This window comes from Armigeres subalbatus, unplaced genomic scaffold, assembly GCF_024139115.2.
Source record: "Armigeres subalbatus isolate Guangzhou_Male unplaced genomic scaffold, GZ_Asu_2 Contig914, whole genome shotgun sequence".
NCBI lineage: Eukaryota > Metazoa > Arthropoda > Insecta > Diptera > Culicidae > Armigeres > Armigeres subalbatus.
Genome location: NW_026943716.1, coordinates 119,047 through 138,377, shown reverse-complemented (window position 1 = coordinate 138,377; position 19,331 = coordinate 119,047). Strand labels below are relative to the sequence as shown.

Here is a 19,331-nt window from a genome sequence, read left to right as displayed (position 1 = left end):
GTAAGAATAGTAGCCTTTCGTACAACTTTGTTGTGCGAGAAAGGCAAAAGCTTCCACACATGTCTTTTATGCCAAATGACCCTCACTTTGACACTGTTCACAATTATGACAAATAGCCGTTATGCCAAAGGCTTCTATGCCAAGTGCCCTTATGCCAGTGGCGCTGCTATATGACTTTATGCCAAATGACCGCTCATATAGTGAACATATCTTAAAACAAAATTCCTACAAATTTAAAATTGTGTTTTTTGTAAATCAATTCATTTTTTATCAATTTTTGCAATGCATGACTGTATTTGGATCGAAAATTGAGAGGGCGCTGAGGTGTCTTAATTATAAAAACTACAAGTAATGGTTTCCTCCTTAAAATTAAAAAAAAATAACAAAAGCATGTCGTGCCAACAGTAATCACGTGCACAACAGGCAGTATTGCAGCCTTTTAGAATGCCTGAACCAAGCTATGACAAGACATTGCTCCTGGATGATGTAGTCGGACTTTATCGAACATATATGCCTTCTATCAGCTCAATAGATCAAAGTCATAAACCTTCTCTCAAGAAGTCTAAATACCATTAAATTAATATTCTCACAATGGGATACGCACATATTATAGACTACTGTCCGACAAAGCTCTGTATGTGCTCATACTCTGCGTTTCCCAGTGACAGCATCGGATGTCTGGTCGGTAGACCTACGGCACAGACCGACCTCTCCACCGAACGGCAGCCAGCAAGTAGTTAAGTGAACTTCTGAGAGATGACTTTCCATATTTCAAGTGTCAGTCCGGCTGCCAGTTGGCTCCCATACATATGTGCATGCAGTTGGCAAGATGAATACAAGCTAGGTTTCCAATCGCCAAATTCACGATTCAGCCATCTTGGATTTTATATGGGAGAGCCAGCCGGTTTGTTTATGTTTACCGAAATGAATTTTCACCCCGTCTTCTTCTCGTCCATAAATTGGGCATATTGAAACACCTAGCTGTGTATTCATCTTGCAGTTAGGAGCCGAGCGAAAGATGACGGCTGGCGTACCTATGCGGTCCAGACTCACCGGCTCCAGCAATCCACTGTTCGGAGGGAGGTAGAAGGCGCTTGCTCCTGGTGCATCGAGACCAAATAACATGCGCGATAATCTGCAGTCGCAGGATTAATATCGGGTCGTTTATCCATCAAAGCCCACAGTCCTCCCGCTTTTGCTTGAAAGCTTGCACCGGCTTAGAATCAGTGCGCGGGATACAATCACCCTCGATCGGATACAATTGTCGACAGAAATATTTCAAGCGTTTCGATTTTCTTGGTGCACCGCAGCTTTGCATACCATAAATCATTCCGCTGAACGATCGCTTGGCGGGATGATGTTTTCTCTTGAGATCAGGGATGCCAAGGTAGATCGAGATGCATAAGTTTGAACGAATGACTTGAACCAACATAATATTTGTTTTCCTTGGATGTTTTTAATCCTTTAAGTTAAATTATTTAATGTTGTTAAAAGGTTGTTGATATTAATTATTTGGGTCGTATCCAATCATAAAAGAAATACAATGCGCACACCAGATTCAGGAACTTGAAATAGAATGAACTTTTTAACTTCTGTATAACGTTCGATGAAACCATATATCTCTAATAAAATCTAGTAATGTATGAGAATAAACCGTCTTGTACTAAACCTAATTTATGAACTCTAAACTCTATTTTCTGAGACTAATGTTTTAAAGCATTGAATGAAGGAAGACGGTCTTTTATATAAACTCTTTTTCCTCAAGTATCGTTCAATATATTGATGACAAAAATTAAAATTAATGCGTGAGCACGGATGGCATCCGGCCTTGTAGAGAATAGTCGAAATGTGGAGCGCTTGGAGGAGTATCACATATCATACGGAAAGGACATATCATACGGAAAATCTCACTGAACTCCTGAACGCCATGCTGCCGACCGGCTTCATGCTGACCGAAGCCGTCAGATGCGAGATCCGTTTTACTGGAAGCAAAAGAGCACTAGCGCATGCAACTGCAATGAGGAGCAATGCATTCGGAATGATCGATACTAATAGAATTAAGATCTTGTCATTATCCGGGCTTTTTGGATGATTCAGAGTAGAAAAAAAGGTGCATGCCGTTAAAGTCCTTTTGGTAGGTATCTGCGTAAAATAGGCGGCTGCAGATCAGCGGAGATTTCGATGTTATAGTGAGTAGCGCTTTAACTGCTTCATACCATGAATTCTTAGGATAATTGAATAAATGCTATTTAGGAAATTTGATGTCATATTTACTTTGATTCGATTAGTTATGCAGTTTTTTTTTAAACATTCATACCATCATGACAAAACTGTTCTTTTACTTCTTTATTGGCTCTATATTTCAAATGGAATTTGGCCTGCTTTCAGCCTTTATCATTTCCACAGTTTTTAATTGAAAGCTTTTATCTCACTTTACTGAGTATGTACCTGTGTGGCAAGTATAATGGATACATTATGCAAAGGTCGAAAATGTTTCCTCCGAAAACCGGGCGAGAGTTACGAACTCGCGCCACACCGCCCCATGACAATTTTCAGTTTGGAAATTGTCTCGACTTCCCTGAATAAAGCATCATTGTGTTAGCCTCATGATGTACGAATGCAAAAATAGTAACTGGCTTAGAAACCTCGCGTTTTATAACTGTGGAAGTGCTAAATGAACACTAAGCAGCGAGGCGGCAATGTCCCAGTGGGAGATGTGTTGTCTAAGAAGAAGAACAAGATAAGTTCGTATGGGGATATCGTAAAAGAATTCTTGGAGAATTCTGGAAGACTTCGTGGAAGAAAAATTGGAAGAATTTCCGTTGTAAATTGTTCAGGATATTCTGGGGAATTCCTAGAGAATTTGGCAGGAAAAATCCAGAAACGTTTTCTGGGTGATATATTGACAATCTGTTGAGGAATACTTTGGAGATTTCGGCAGTAATTTCTGGCAATCGGTAATAATTTTCCATATACGAGTTAATGACTGACGTTGTACAATTGATATTGAAGTCTTTCGGCGATAGAAAATTTTATAATTATCAAATACGTTTTTCCTCCTCATTTCGATCTACTAAACCTAGGAGTGAAAACGCTAATTAAGAATAATTTTGCCAAATGAAAGTTCTCGTGTGAATGATCGGGAATATATCAATAAATAATTTCATATAAGAAAATCCAGGTAGATGAGACAAATTTCTGGAGGTGTAAGACAGTTTCGAAGAATTTTTATAAAAAATCTGTAGGAATAACCGGTAGAATTTCAAAGGACATCTTTCGGGAACTTGCGGAAGGAACTTCTAAAGAAATTTTAAACGATTTTCGAGTAGAATTTTTGAGTAATTGTGGTGGATTACCGGTTTACCTGAGATCTGGTTGAAAGATGAGTATAGAGGATGTGAGTTTCGAAAGGAACTCAAGGGAATTCAGGAGAGTTCTCGAAGTAATTTATAAAAAGTTTGAAATAATCTAGTGGAAATTTTGGAGTAACTCTGAAAGTTTCCGGATGAAACTCTGCAGCAATTACTGGACGAACTTTTAGAGTTGTTGCAAGTTGTGCCAATTTACCTGCTGGGCTAGGGTTAAATAGTTCCATGCTCCTATTCGTGTCCGTTGTTTCGCGCTAGAGTCGTCGCCGTAGAATCAGTCCTGGAGGAACTTCCGGAGGAATTCGTGGAGGAACTTCCGGAGAATGTAACGGTCAGAATTTTGTAAATATTAAATGTGTGTCGATATTTGTGAATGAGCGAAAATGCCATTCAAAATGTTCAAATGTTAACTGTTCCTTAGCATAGGCAACAAGCCATAAAATATTGCCCAATCTTTCCTTGGGCGAGTTTTTATCGCCTCGAAAGGTTGGAAGGGGGCACACAGGTCAGCACCTAGTTATCCTTCGGAATCTCAGGATTGTCCAGGATTCACTTTCCTAATCTGAGGGAACATAGATTCTGCCATTTCGTCTGTGAACAGCCAGTGTATCGGAAGTGTGCGCGTTTGTTAGTTTATTCGTTTTGTCTAATAAGTATGTTAAATGAGAATATTTGTTCGTCCTTAGATTAGAACTAAAGTGTGCGTAGTTAGAGATTGTGTGCGATATTTAAGTTAAATCCAAAACTAAAAGGTAATGTCTTTATATGTGTGCTGTGCTTGTGCTGCAGTGTTTTGTTTAGCCGTTTGGCTATTTAATTCGCAACAACCGTACTCTCCCAAGCGTGCGAATTCATTCCCCACTACGGACGAAATCCTTCCCAGCAACCGTCACCCGCTGAAGCCGGACGATCCGTCAACAAATCGTCCGGGCGAGGGCTGGGGACCTCATCGTGGACAGGGTCCGAAATCGGTCCTTTCATCGTACCGAAAACCACCATCCTAGCTGCCACCGCGCTTCATCGCTGCATCGTCGCTGTTAGGGGCAAGCCAGCACCATCAACCAAGCAGGCGCTTGGCGTCTTCGTCGCCGCTCGAGACGGGCACATTGACCTGCCCGTAGGTCAACGACGGGACGGGTAAGCCATCAGAATCCGTTGAGTCCATCCAGTGGAAGTTTTCTTTTTTGTGGAGTGGGGCTTCCGCTGAGGGCGCCTCGAAGTTGCTTTGTTTTTCGTCCAATCCCAAAAACTGAAGGTATGCGCTTTTAAAGCCATTCACAAGATTTGGTGACCGTGAAAGCGTCGTGACGAATTACCGCCGTAAAGCTAATTTGTCTCTCTTTTAATAAATAGTTCTGTCCCAATCCCTGCTGTTTGATTGATTTCTATGTGTTTAACGTCATCGCGTTTATTTATCAAGTCCCGTCCTCCATCGTATGGGGTGTGACGTAGGGGACAGTCCACCTCCTATCTGTTGTTTGTTGTACGACGATCGGTGGATCTCCGATGATGAGATGTTGTGAGCAGCATAACCTGTTGCGTCGCTCTTGAGTATGGGTGGATCCCTTACCGAATTCTCTGAGTGTCTTCTGGTTGTATGAGGACGTTGCGATAATTAGGGTAAACCTGGAGGAATTCCTGGAGGAATTTCTGGAGGAACTTCGGATGAATTCTGGAGGAATTTCTGGAGGAGCTTCGGAGGAATTCCTGGAGGAACTTCCGGAGGAATTCCTGGAGGAACTTCCGAAGAATTCCTGGAAGAACTTCTGGAGGAATTCAGGAGGAACTTCGGAGAATTCCTGGAGGAACTTCGGAGGAATTCCTGGAGGAACTGGAATTCCTGGAGAACTTCCGGAGGAATTCTGGAGGAACTTCGGAAAAATTCTTGAGGAACTTCCGGAGGAATTCCGGAGAACTTCGGAGGAATTCCTGGAGGAACTTCCGGAGGAATTCCTGGAGAACTTCGGAGGAATTCCTGGAGGAACTAGGAATTCCTGGAGGAACTTCCGTAGGAATTCCTGGAGGAACTTCCGTAGGAATTCCTGGAGGAGCTTCAGAGGAATTCCTGGAGGAACTTCCGTAGGAATTCCTGGAGGAACTTCCGGAGGAATTTCTGGAGGAGCTTCGGAGGAATTCCTGGAGGAACTTCTGGAGATCCTGGAGGAACTTCCGGAGGACGCGGCGTGGATCGTCGTGAATATATTTCCATCAGGAAGTTCTCCTGCCAATTCCTCCAAGAGTTCTGTCCATTCCTCCAGGAAGTTCTTCTGCCCATTCTCCAAGAGTTAAGAATTCAAAGGAAATATCGTTAACAAAGCGATATCCTCCGAAAGTCCTTCAGCATATGAAAACTCCTATGTGAATATGTACGTTATTGGAAGATATTGATTTGGAAAATGTATTGGAGATAACCACCTTACCTTCGATGGGACTCAGACCCATGACCCTACAGTACGCTAGACTGGTGCTCCAACTAAGCTACGAAGGACCTCCGTCGGCCTTCACCTAGAGGCTACTGAACGAGCTCGAGATTCCCAAATTGGATGCATAGTCAAATCACTCAAATCCATTTCTCAAGCCAATACTTCCACATGTGTATAGTACACGTTCACATTAGAGGAGCGTGAGTATTTAGAATGTCTGGCAGCTATACAAATTCTTCATCAGCAACTATACTGATCAAGTGAGGTTGCTATTTGCAGTCGGACGTCAAGCTCAGACCCGACCACATACTCACGCTCCTCTAATGTGGACGTGAACCTTCAACATAGTTTTCCATGAATTCTTCCAGGAATTCCATGATTTTTTTAGAACCTTTCTCAGGAAATGATCTGGATATTAGCCAGGATTCGACGGAAATTCTCACGGAATTCTCCTTCAATTATCCTTTTCAGAAATTTCTTTGGAAAATCTCCAAGAAATACTTTAGAAATTACAATCCAGGAATTCTCTCATGAATTCGTGCAGAAAATCTTCAAGGAATAATTTTGGACATTATTCACGCATTTTTATGAATTCCTTCCGAAATGCTTGGAAATTATTCCTATAGGATTTTTGGACATTGCTCTTGCTATGATGCACACATTTTGTTGATTCTTTTCCCGAGCAAGTCGGTTAACAACATGACAGCAAATTGATATGGGCGCTGCAGTTGAGTTATATTGAAAACAAAGTTTGATGTCTTTTTTATTCAATAAAATTGATATCGAAACATATGTTCCTCAGTTATTTTAACGATAGCAGCTTTCGTCACATTGACTGTAGATAACCTAAAGTGAGTTATTCACGAAGATTAGAAGCAACCTGCAAACAAAATATTCTGTATGATGTTATGATTGCTCAAAGAATAATCAATTGAATACTCAGCTTGATATCAGTTAAGAATCTCATGTTTTCAATTTAGTAATCTTGATGATTTCATTGGCAGTAAAATTTGTTTCAGTATGCTTCTACCGTGTAAACATAGCTCTCATTTCTGCAGTGTTAACCGTTAATCCATACAAAACAAGATCAACTGAGAAAAGATATTTTAGTTACTACAAGTAAAGATTGTCGCTTCGGTTCCTTTGTCCTGCTGTCGAAACATGTTGGTCACAAACGGGACAGAACTGCCAAATGGTATGGATTTTTCCTTCTTTTGGCGCCTTGTCCTCGCCAGAAAAGGTGTTCCGGACAGCGACAATCTTTATTTGGTAACTAAAATATCCTTTAATTGGAGTAATCAATTAATTGACATCTTCTTCTTCTTATTGGCATCCACATCCCCCATTGGGACATTGCCACCTCGTCTCTGATCGAAGTATAACATGAGGCTAACACGATGATACTGTATGCCCAGGAAGTCAGAGACAGACCTGGAATCGAACCAGCCAGAACTGAACCCCTGACATCAGAACTAAATTTTGCTTGGTTTGCTGAAATTCAATCCGCCTTTTCATTCCTTTGTTTTGGTAGGTTGATTATGATTAAGAACCGTAATAGTAACCAGTTCTTACAACCCTACAACATTTCATGTCATATTTTAACGAAATAGTATCGCCCTCTCTACAGTTCCATTTGCACATATTCTTGGCCACGCTCGGCATGTTTCCCGTTTAAGATTTCGCTACAGCAACGACGACGACACAACGCAACGGTTGCAGCACGCGAATAAATATTTATGAGATGATATGAGCTCTTCGTATCGAGTGTTTATAAATATGGGCACACAAGTTCGATCATTTTAATAGTGACCTTTATTGAGCAAAGCAGGACCTTTCCTATGCACAGTCTGGTTGAGGTGGGTCCATGCGAGTCTATCAAGCCTCGCACGTTGCGTTCCTTGTCTGGCTGGCAGAACTTGTCTCACCACCCACACCATTAGGTGAGCGCCATAGTACGTATAATTGGTTGGCCTTCGAGTTCACATCTCCATTTCCTATTTTTCCAACTTGCTCACGTGTGATAACCAGCGCTATGGTACTCTATGGGAGCGCCAGCTCTGACAACGTGTGGCACAATTTTCGCATTCCATTTCAGGAATAACTGAACAGGCTTGGATCGTGGTCTCCCTGCCTATCAGTCCGATTAAAATGGGTATTCAAATTGCATCGATTCAATAAACATGAAGATTGAGTTTAGCACTATGAAGCGACGATTTAAGAGCAAGGTAATCGTGTTTGAACCTGTGTGAATTATTTATGATGCAGCGATGAGATAGAATTTTCCCACACCGGAAGAGGCTAGAAAAGAAAAACTGAATGGGTGATTCAAATTTGTTTCGCGACCATTTGGTGCGATGATTAACCATTTTCGAAGCAATTTTTAGCGATCGGAGAGGAAATTTCGATTGCAAATAGATACTGCTCCAATTTGGGTATTTTGTAATCTGATCAATTGAAATCGACTCATAGAAATTGCACCATGGTTCGGGATAAATAAGATTTTCCCTCCCAGCCGACTGCCATTTATCTAATTTCAGGTGAAGCATTTTTCTCTTCCGCCCGCCCCCAGCCAGCTGCGTTGAGTGCATCAATACCAGTCACCATTTCGCGCGCAGACAATAGATGATCGCGCGACGACTGGTCAGGATCGTGGCTCGTATCTGGTTAAATCGATATTTTGGCGCGAAGCGGGAGGAAACATTTCTATTCGACCTGCCGAAGATAAAGAAAAGCGATGGCTCTCGGTGCCCCTTCTCGACGTGCGCTGGCGCGGATGTGATATCCGTGATAACCGCCGGGGGCCTCATCTGGTGAAGCACCAAGGAATGTGGCGGCGAGAAGAGCTACTAAAATGTAGAAACAAAAGCATACCGGTCGTGAGAAATGGAATCAACCAGACCGAGATCAGATAATGGATCATTGAGCAAATGAACAAACCGAAAACATTGGCGTAGTCGGGAAGGAACTCTCGGAGGGAGTTCAGTGTCAAATCTCAATCATCGAAGCCGCTGCGAGTTTGCTATTCTGCAGGAAGATCATCGCGATTGAGTTTTCACGCAGAATCATCGTTTAAGCTAATTTGCCGAAAAATGGTTTCGCTCAAAAGGGTCAAACCCAATCGAGTGTTTTATGTTTACGAATGATATATTATCTATTGGTGTAAAAGCGGCTCTCAACCATTTTGATCAGAGATTACCCTTCAGACTTTGCATTGCTTGTGGTACCCTTTTGAAACTTGGATCTGATTTTCAATCATTTTGGCGATTTGAAACGGAAATCAGAAAATTTTCTAGTTTTCGAGATTCTAAAGATATTTTACAAAAGAAATATATATTGAAATATAAATTATAATATAAATATGATATAAATTATATAATTAGATTTAAGTTTTTTTAAAAACAAATGTTCCATTCATGAACTTGATATCATCGGTGGTGGGCATGGCATAGCTAGAATTCCGGTCTAGGGGGGGCAAACGTTTCTCAGCCCCAGCTGATGAGATATAATATTCTTAGGTGATATAGAGCACTGCATGCACGGCTGCTCAAGGGTTTTTATGCCTTTGCCGCTCATTTTCTTTTGCTAACATCACTTAATATGCGAAAAATCAAATTAATTTCTAGCAATGGTGGGATTTACTCAATACGTGTCTATTTTCAAATTAATTGTACTAATTATAGATAAACTAGCTGACCCAGCGAAATTGATCAATTGTTTTCTGATACCATTTTATGCGTCCACAATTTATGTAGAAAGATTTACGGTTCTTCAGAATGATCTCACATTTTGTTTTACTTTTTAATATATATAGATGATCAAAATTTTTAAATTCCATGCAAACTGTACGACAAATCATTCCATCGAAAAAAAATGGGTTTTGATTTTCAAAGCATTCAATTTCATCATAAAATTTTCCTCTTAAAAAGAAGAAAACGAAAACAAATTAGCAAAATTGGGCTATCTATTCTTGAGCGATGCGCAGTCGTATAAATTCCAACTTTGTTTTATATGTATAGATGTGTGGTGAGGATTCTGAATCACGATGTCCTTTAATCGTATTTTCTAATTATACAGGTTTTCTTAATCAGCTTTGCGTTTTTGGATTTCTTTATTTACCATTGTATGATATGCGGAAAGCTTCGAAAACGTTTAGATAAAAGCGCCGTCTTTCCTCCCAACTTCATGATAATTATATGATATTCCGATTTTAAGAGCACTTTGAAAGTAAAAGCTAATGGGATAAGAAGGATCGGTTATTTCTCACGCTCATATCAATAAAATTAAACTGTTAGACGTGAGTTTGAAAGCCTAGGAAAATCCCTTACTTAATAAAAGTGGAAACGAAGATGATTTGTTCATATTTAATAAAATATCAATCTAAAATACAATCTCATTGTGAGAGTTTAATAATTCTTATATTTTCATGTAATGAGTTGTGGCTCACAAAACGTCATACACAACTGAGCGCCTATCAAATAAAAAAGTTTTAAAATCCTAATATTTGCACTATTTTTGAGATGTATTTTGAACCGTATGTTGAATTTTGTGAATAAACTGGATACTGACGGTGAAAATATGACTATCTGAGCTCACTTAGAGTAATTTTTAATTGTTGTATAAGTTGTTACTATTCATTCAGTCTATAAAGAACTATTCTTCCTTATTCCATAACTTTTTACCAGTTTAGATCTATTTCTCGATCTCAACAATAAGACTAGAAAATGCATATCTAAATTACAAGAGACCGTATGGTTAAACAATGAAAACTAATCATCTGGAGCATTAGGACATTCTACTAAAAATAATGTGATCAACTGTTTTGTGGCATACTTAGATAATATCCAGTTTCCATTTTAGATATACAAAAGTATTATCGATTGAACTTTCATTGGCTGGGTTTAGCACACACAAGTATGGAGTCATCATACGTAGACAGTTACATCTATTGTTTTTTTATTCTAGTCGAATGATGTAGACGAAGTAGTCGTTGAAATCTAACCGTAGTTGAATGTCAGAACAGCAATGTATTAAAAACAATCTTGTTTTTATTTTTAGTATAATCAATAAACGCTTTGCAAACACTTAATTAATTAATTGCAATGGAAGTGATTGGCATTAAAATCTAAAAATCTATATTACTGACTTAACATTTTGAAACGACTAGTTTGATACTTTTGAAAAATTATCAAGGAAGACATATGATGCAATGCGAATAAGGACATATTTGTGTGTACATGAAAATCTTGATGAAAATTTACTATTTTAGTTCGATTATCAAATTTCCTGGGGTTGCACAAGTGGGTCTGGGAGGCCAGCCTTAATTTACGCCAATGGTGGTAGGTCATTTGGCATGAATCGTTGGCATCAGCCGTTTGGCATAAAGGTCGTTGGCATAATGTCGTTTGCATAACGGCCGTTTGACATAATGGCCGTTTAGCATAATGGTTATTTGCAGGTTTTAATGCTCACTCAATCTCAGAGACGGATGCTCCTCACGAAAGTTTTCGGAGAGAAATCGCTTTGCGGGAAAGAAAACATCATGAGAGTGATAACCATTTTCGCTCACTTGATTGTCGCCAAACGTGGATTTTCTCTTTATCTTTACTAGTTTATTTGGGGACGCAGTGGCCCGCCATTATTTTTTTCAATCAAAATTTTCAACGTCTGTTGTCTTTGGTTTTTCATCAAATGCTGTGTCTGGTTGTCTAAGGTTGTCACTGGTTTTGTTTTCTGCATCTGATAGTAAAAAAAGAATTGAAGTGTCAAATATTTTATTTTTTGAGAGAACTTCCCGGCGTGCTGCGTCTGGTTGGCTAGTCACCGGACAGACAAACAGGGCTATTATATAAATGATATTTGAGTCTTTTCGTTGCATCATCAATGCAAATGGTAGTAGCTTATGTGAAACAAATAATTTATTGCTAATATACAGATAGCGTAGTGGTGTTCTGAGTAAGCGCATCCTTGTTACTATTCTGGGTTCAATCCGCACGGCCATACAACTTTGTAATTGTTCTGCGATAATTCTCACGAAAGTAGTGAGTAATAAAAAGTGATGAAACGAGAAAGGATTTTCTTCTAATAGGCAAGACTTTCGTTTATCTTACAAGTAATGTTTGTCTGTGCTTTCTCTTTATGAACATTTGCATTTGCATTTGCTCGTTTAAAGCGAACATGGCTGAAAATGCTTGCTATTAAAACACGCTTTCAGAGATAACACCTCCTTAAATGATCGGGTTTGGAAGTTATAACGAAACTATACCTGTTCCTTGCCATGGGAGGAACAAGCATATTCGACGAACAGAAGAGATTTTCTCATTCTAGTGTTTTGTGCGTCAAATTTTAGAATCAATTATTTCTGCAGAATAAAGATTAAATACATGTCGCGAGGCGTCTCAAGCCACATCGACGTGGGCTGATTTCCTCCAGCTAGCGATGCTCGAAATTATCTCCTCAGCTTAAACAGTCTTCAAAGGTAGCACGTGACATGTAATGGGAGTTTGTGGACCGAAAACTATTCGCTCTATACTGTTTTCAAACAGTTCGAGTTTGATGAAACGAATCGTGAGTCTAACACGGTGAACCTTGTAAAAGGATCGGATAATAGGTAAGGATCAACGATAAAAATTCTCGAAAAATTATGTAATTTACTCAACTGGAGTCGCCCTGCTATTGAATAAGTCGTAAAACAAGTAATAATATTTTTTAAACTTTATAAAAAAGAAATTATCTTTTACATGAATTATAAATAAATTTCCTTTAATATTTTTTTACTGAAATAAACTAAAACTTGAAATTAGGACTACTGGGGGTAGTGGCTCATTCAGGGTAGTTCCCCAGGGTGGACCATTCAGGGTAGGCACTCATTCGGGAATAATGGTGATCGGTAGTGGCTTTTGGGTTAATGACATTATAGGTAATGGATATATGGGTAGTGTCATAGAGTCGAAATGGTTCCTTCATTCAATTCAGAAATCTGTTTGGTTCAAGAACGGAAAGATATTTCTCTTCTTTCAAAGGTGCATTTGCCCGGCAGACGGCAAGAGACGATATGATTTCTTTCTTGAATTCAGTATTCTCGGCTTAAGGAAAAGGAAATAATGATCCCTCCTTTCAAGGATGCATTTGCCCATTGAATAAACTTTGACTTTGAAACAAACTTTGATCAAAGTTTGTTTTTGCAAACAATAAAGTACTAAGGAAGAAGCCAGAAGTAAATAAAGATAAAAATAATTATGAAGAAAATAAGAGACGAAATGAGAGGAAGAAAAAGAAAGAAGAAGTTATAAGCAATAAAGTGGAAAGAGAAAGAAAGAAAGAAGAAAGGAAAATCAGAAGACTTATTCTTATTCTAATTTCTAATTTCTTACTTTTCTTTTCTCCACTTCTCCTTGGCCTTTTAAGAAGAAAGTTTCATTTAAAGTTAATTCTAATGTTCCGGGTATTAGGCCACCGGAATGGAAATTAATTACTATGTCTGAAACTCAATTTATGCACATGCACAACATGTGATAGATTGATGTGGTTTTTGCAGGCCATCTATGCCTTTATTTGCTCGTCTGACATCAAAATCTATACTTCTTTTTTCTTTCTCAGGTTTTCTTGTCTCTGTCTTATTGTTCCGTGTACCATGAAGCTCTGACCTCGAAAGATGCTCCCTGAAGAACCAAAACCGACACGACGCTACGCCAAACCAGACCTGACGTCAAATACCCGGATGAGCAGCTGAAATGCCTCAAACCTAAATCCCAATTACACAATCTAACCTTGAGTCACCACGAGTATCTTGGCCTTGTCCTTTCCTTCTAACTGTTGATAAAAGATGATATCGATTGTAAATATCATAAGGAGTCTCGGCTCCGTTAAGTATTACACGCCTGAGCCTTCAAATAAATACAATAGATTAAAAAAATAACATGTGATAGATTTAGTTCGAGAAAGGTATTGGAGGTAACCACTCCCTTCTGTGGGTTTGATCCCACGAAACCAGCCTAGACAGGTGCTTGCCCTACTATGCCACGAAGGACCTCCGTCGTCCTCCGCAACCAGGGGGTACTGATGATCGTCGTGAGGTCGATCTCTCGCAATCCATTTTCCATTTAGGAGCCAGACAATACTAAATGTTCATCCTACTTGATTGGCATGGCTGTACAAAAATACATATGAGAGAAAACATATTTTAAGTTCTTTTTGGTAAATGTATTCAACCGTCTAAGACGAGTTTGGTACTCTCCATTTAATTCACTACGTTTTGTTATCTTGCAGATACGTATTTCGACCGCAACTAGTGGTCGTCTTCAGTGTCTCGTACTGCAAACAATCCCACTTACACTATTTATAATAAGATTAGATTAGGTTATATGCTAATGCTTGTTTACAGATTTCGTTTCCGCTCTACGTAGAGTGTGGGCCAGCCCACTGATCCCGAATTTCTCTTGCTATCGGCCTCTGGTGACAACGACGATGGAGCTCGTTGTTTGAGATCCAGTTGGAGGCCCAGGACCGAATTATATACCACGCAGGCATTTGTTGAACACCTACAGCCATTGAGTGTTCTCACTGATACACTCCATGTTTCGATAGCGTATACAGCACAGATTTCGTTAGAGTTGAAAATTTGTATTTGGTGCGTTCACTTATCTGCCTGTTTTCCAGATATTTCTTAAACTCGCAAAGGCAGCCCTTGCTTTCTTGATCCGTGCGCCTATGTCGATCTTGGTACCGCCGTCTGAGCTTTGGCTCAAGATATTGGAAGCTTCAACATTCTCCACTGGTTGCCCGGGTACTTGAAACTGGATGTAAACAACGATTTGGTTTGTGACGTTGTGCTAAACCTGCTGAAGAGGCGCGGCAAGCTCGTTGAGCTTACTCTGCATATAAGAGCGCCGTTGCACGAGGAGTGCAACGTCATCGCCAATTGAAGTCGTTTAGGTGCTCCATGGTTATAGGCTGCCATAACAGCCCGCGGTTTGGTTGACGGTCAATCGCATCTACCGAATCTCGTCGATTACGATGAGGAACAGAACGGATAGAATACATCCTTGCCTCACATCAGCTACGACGGATAGGGTGGACAGGACCATTGTGCAGCACTCTACACGAAAAGGCCTCGTCTGTGCTTCGATGGGCCGATGATTTTCTCAAGGAACCCCGCGTCTTAAGGCCCCCACATTTTGTCGTAATTGAAGACGGTCAAAGCTTTTTCGTAGTCAATGAATACCATTAAAAGGGACTAACTTGGATTCGTTGACCTACTCAGAAATAATGCAAGCGTGCCTTGAAATTCAAGATGGCCACCTCTCAAATGACTACAAATCGAGTTTCGTACTTTTACCGAAATTCGCAATTTTAAACTCAAATTTCACTGAGCATCGTCTTTCGACTTCTGTACAGCAAGCCATCTTGAATTAACTTGTTAAAAGATAGGCTTACAATCATGATTTAAAACAACAGCCTTAGGGACTTCTAAGCGTTATCACAATTCGCGTTTCGATTTTTCCAGCATATCATTTTTAGTCAATATAAGGCCGATGTAACTTGTACATCTACGATTCCATTTGTATAACACAAAAACAGTGCTGTCAACAGAAAGAAGACACTTGATCAGCTTTCTCACCTGAATACAATTTGTGATCAAATCAAACAGAATTGTAACAATCACTCACCGAAAGCATGAACCGAAGCTTACAAATCCATTTCGTGTCGATTTTCTCTCTTCAAGCATCTTATGACCTATTAGATGCTATCTTTCTAATATTCAAATAGGGGCGTACAAGAGAGAACGAATCTTCCTTCTTCACACAGCGCGTAAGGTTCCCAGGGTAAAAACACCAATCTTGTCTCGATGATGGCCATAAATTCATTTTCGTCTTTCGCTCTTCGATAATGTACGCGGGATACCACCCGCAAGCTTTGGACTCGTTTAAATACTACCATCTCTGATTGACATCCGTATCCGGGACTCGACGCTGCTGAAAAGCACAAGGGAGGGCGATCCGCACTCATTTATAGCGCTGATGACATACTCGTAAATTGTGCTATAATTTAGATGGATAGTAAAAATCAGCGCGCGGTCATGCTGATATATAAATCAGCTCATGAATCTTATCGGATATCAAAAGTCATATCGCCATCCAAGATGATCGTTGGCCGCACAAAATGACCTTGTTTGTCGAAATTCATTAGGAACATCAGTCGTTAGCAGAAGAATTCACATCAGTAAGCAAGTTTGGTGATAGATTGAATGCAAAAAAACAACAACCAATTGATACGAATGTTCAGCAACATACGGAGTTCAGCGTGTAGTCAGGCTCGGCAAATCAGCACAACAAAGTTTCCGTTTGGGTATCGATCGAGTTTGCAAATCTTCGTCATTGAATCAACATAACATCATTCAGATTAACGGTGTTCCCAGTTCAGTTGATCATTCGATCAGCTGGAGATCATCAACTAATAGTGAATGGCAGATTGCGTGTTTTATTTGCTTTTGTAGAGACAACATAGAGTGAAAAGATGGAATCAAATTGTTGATCGGATAAACTGTTTTACAGCACATCACTGAATTGGCATTCTAGAAGGAATTAAATTCAAACAGAAAGCGTTCTGATTCAAATCGCGAACATACTCATACTTCAATACTCGTTACAAGAAGATATACCTGAAATATTTCATTTCCCTTGTAAAAATAAACGAACTTCATGTTAGTCGTTCAATGGAGATATTTTTCATTGTCGGAGAAAATTAGAAAGTTCAATAAAAGAATAATGGAAAATCTAAAATAGATTCTGTGGATTCGAGCAGAATACCACAGTAGAACTCACACAGTAGCGTTAAGCAACACAGTAACACCAAATAAAGAATGAATAAAAACAAGTTATTGGCATCAATAACGAACCATCTGTAATCTTGGACGTGGACTTCCTTTAAACGATTCTGCAATGCTGGATGCTTTGGCTACAGTATACAGAAAACAAGGTACTCGTTGAAAAATGACACTTTGAATGTGACGATATTTATCGCCACATGTTGGAGTACAAAGTAAGCATGCTGCGACCGTAGAGCATTTCTCGGTCAGCTGTGCGAAAGAATAGTGACGTCACTGTTTACATTCAAACTGAATGTTTACATACCTGATGAGCCTGCCTTGTTTTTGTATGCATTGCTTCTGGCCCAGGTGGACTTTGCTCTAGATGGAACTCTCGAGCCCATCCAGTTCAAATTTCGATGTCCTGCTCGGCGGTGACCGAGTCACATTTTCAACGCCTGCTTGAGTTCGGACGCAGCTCGGCTGCCAGACGTCAGCCTAATTTTGACATTATATCAGACGAGTTCTCTCAAACTCTAACTGAATGATAAAACAGCAGCCAAGAATAATAATTGGGTCTCTTACATTTGGCACTCGAGATAACAACATGTAGTATCAAAATACGGGTGAGAAAAAGTAACGAAAATTCACCACTTCGAACTGTGTGAGATGAAGACAATTAATATAAATTGTATGGTTTTGCGATATAATCAACAGTGATTTTGTACGTTCGAAGTAAACCTCGAACGAAGGTTTTTCCATTAGGCCAGGATCCGAAGACGCCGTGGTCATTGTAAATCCACATCGATAACCTCAATCTCCCACCACACGTGTAACCAGGATCGCTCCAATGAAGCGCCTGAAGCCGTAGGCAAAGGGCCATACAGCAGTAACATCCTGCAGCTTTGAACATCTCGCCGACCCGGTCACGTTCCGTCGACAACGAAATCTATCGTTCCGGCACCCAGCGATCGACTTGCTCCCGCTGCCGGATTGATCGCACTGAACAGCAAAAACTCAAATCAAATCGTCATCGTGTGCATACGATGGTTGACAGGGTTCCGACGCTTTGCTCGGCGGAGCATCTCACCATACAAAAGCAAGTGAAATCAAGTCTCGTTCTGGTACTCTGGCGGTCGACTGTGCTCCCGCTGCCGGTTGCCGATCAGTAAAGTTCGTCACCAACAGAAATCGTCTCGTTCCGGCACCCAGCGATTGACCGTGCTCCCGCTGTGGTTACAAAGTGCGTCAGCAGGCATCAGATCCGTTCCGGCACCCGCGTTCGACTGTGCTCCGCTGCCGGATAGAACGTTTGTAAGCAGGTCACTGAGTAACGCGCAAGCCGTCATCCGATCGCCAGTTTCGCAGCGGTGGTATGCAACGATGGTTGCCAATGATACAGGTCAGACCTTTCCTGTTTTATAAAAAGATATTTCGGTTACTAGATAAAGATTGTCGCTACTGTTCCTTTGTTCTGCTGTCCGAAACATTGTGGTACATTTGCCTGTACAAATCGTATGGATTTTCCTTCTTTGACATTAGCTCCCTATCCTCGCCAGCAAAGATGTTCCGGACAGCGACGACAGCGACAATCTTTATCTAGTAACTAAAATATCTTTAGTTTTATTCATTGAATGCGCATATCAATACCTAGGTTAAAATATTTCTAAAATTAAACGAAAATGTATGGATCCACACAAACGTAGAATAGCTACTTTTGCTAAACTCAACCGCACATCTAGCAAACGATGTGAGCGAGTGCCAAAACTGCAATATCCTGAACTTTTTTTCTCTGGGGTGTGTTGGCGCAAGGGAAATTATAGATTAATTTTAGGGTATCGTCGAAGTCGGTCCAGAGACAGACAAGCGTGAAACCTGCGTGCTCCGCTCCAGGGTACCAAACTTCCGTTTCGAACTTTGTTCCAGTTCCACCTGCTCTCCATTGTTTCCAGACCTCATGTTATTGGTTTATATACTTACAACCTTGATAAATTTGTTTTGGTTCTCGTTTCGTATCGTATCTTATCGGCCAGGCTCGGTCGTATAAAATGAAAACATTACAAGGTGATCTAAAGAGAACAACAAGGCTGAAAAGCGCCTGAATGGCGATGTGACAATAAGTTCAATAATGCATTTCTTGATTAAATCGTTTGATTCGTTATAAGGTGAAAAATAACTTCCTATAGATCAGCGGTTCTCAACCTGGGGTACATGTACCCCTGAGTACCTGCTGGACATGACAGGGTACCTGAGGCAAACGTGTAATGGCGGCAACACAAAAAAATCGTAATCGAATATTGACTCTTAAAATTTCCCTATCATCATATACTTACTGAAATGAGCTTATTTAGAATGAATCAGACACTAGTTCAGTTCATCACCGTTCGAACCAACGCATTCGATTTTTACAGGTCTCGTACTACGTATTCCGTTTAACTAGTTGTCTCTTTCATTTCACCGAAGACTATGCGACTCGACTACTAGAGTCACTAATAATTACGTTAGATTTGTTCAGGGAAGAGTGAAAGGGACAAGAGTTACACGCACGCTGTGCTCGCAATCGAAAATAAAAGCTAATTCCGCGGTGATTTTGAAAACGTCAATAGTCCAAATGAGAGACTCTCTTTCAGCGCTCTCTTTGCTAATATCTAGGCTAGTTTAAAATTTTTTGCAATATTTTCACCTCAGCACACTAGACAAAGCTATTTTTTTCAGATCGGTGCTGGAAAATCCAAT

General features: G+C 40.2%; 1 pseudogene; it reads left to right on the top strand.

Moving 5' to 3' along the window:
• The window catches only part of LOC134204807 (ribosome quality control complex subunit NEMF homolog), a 32,498-nt pseudogene that overhangs the window by 2,639 nt on the left and 10,528 nt on the right, over nucleotides 1-19,331 (top strand).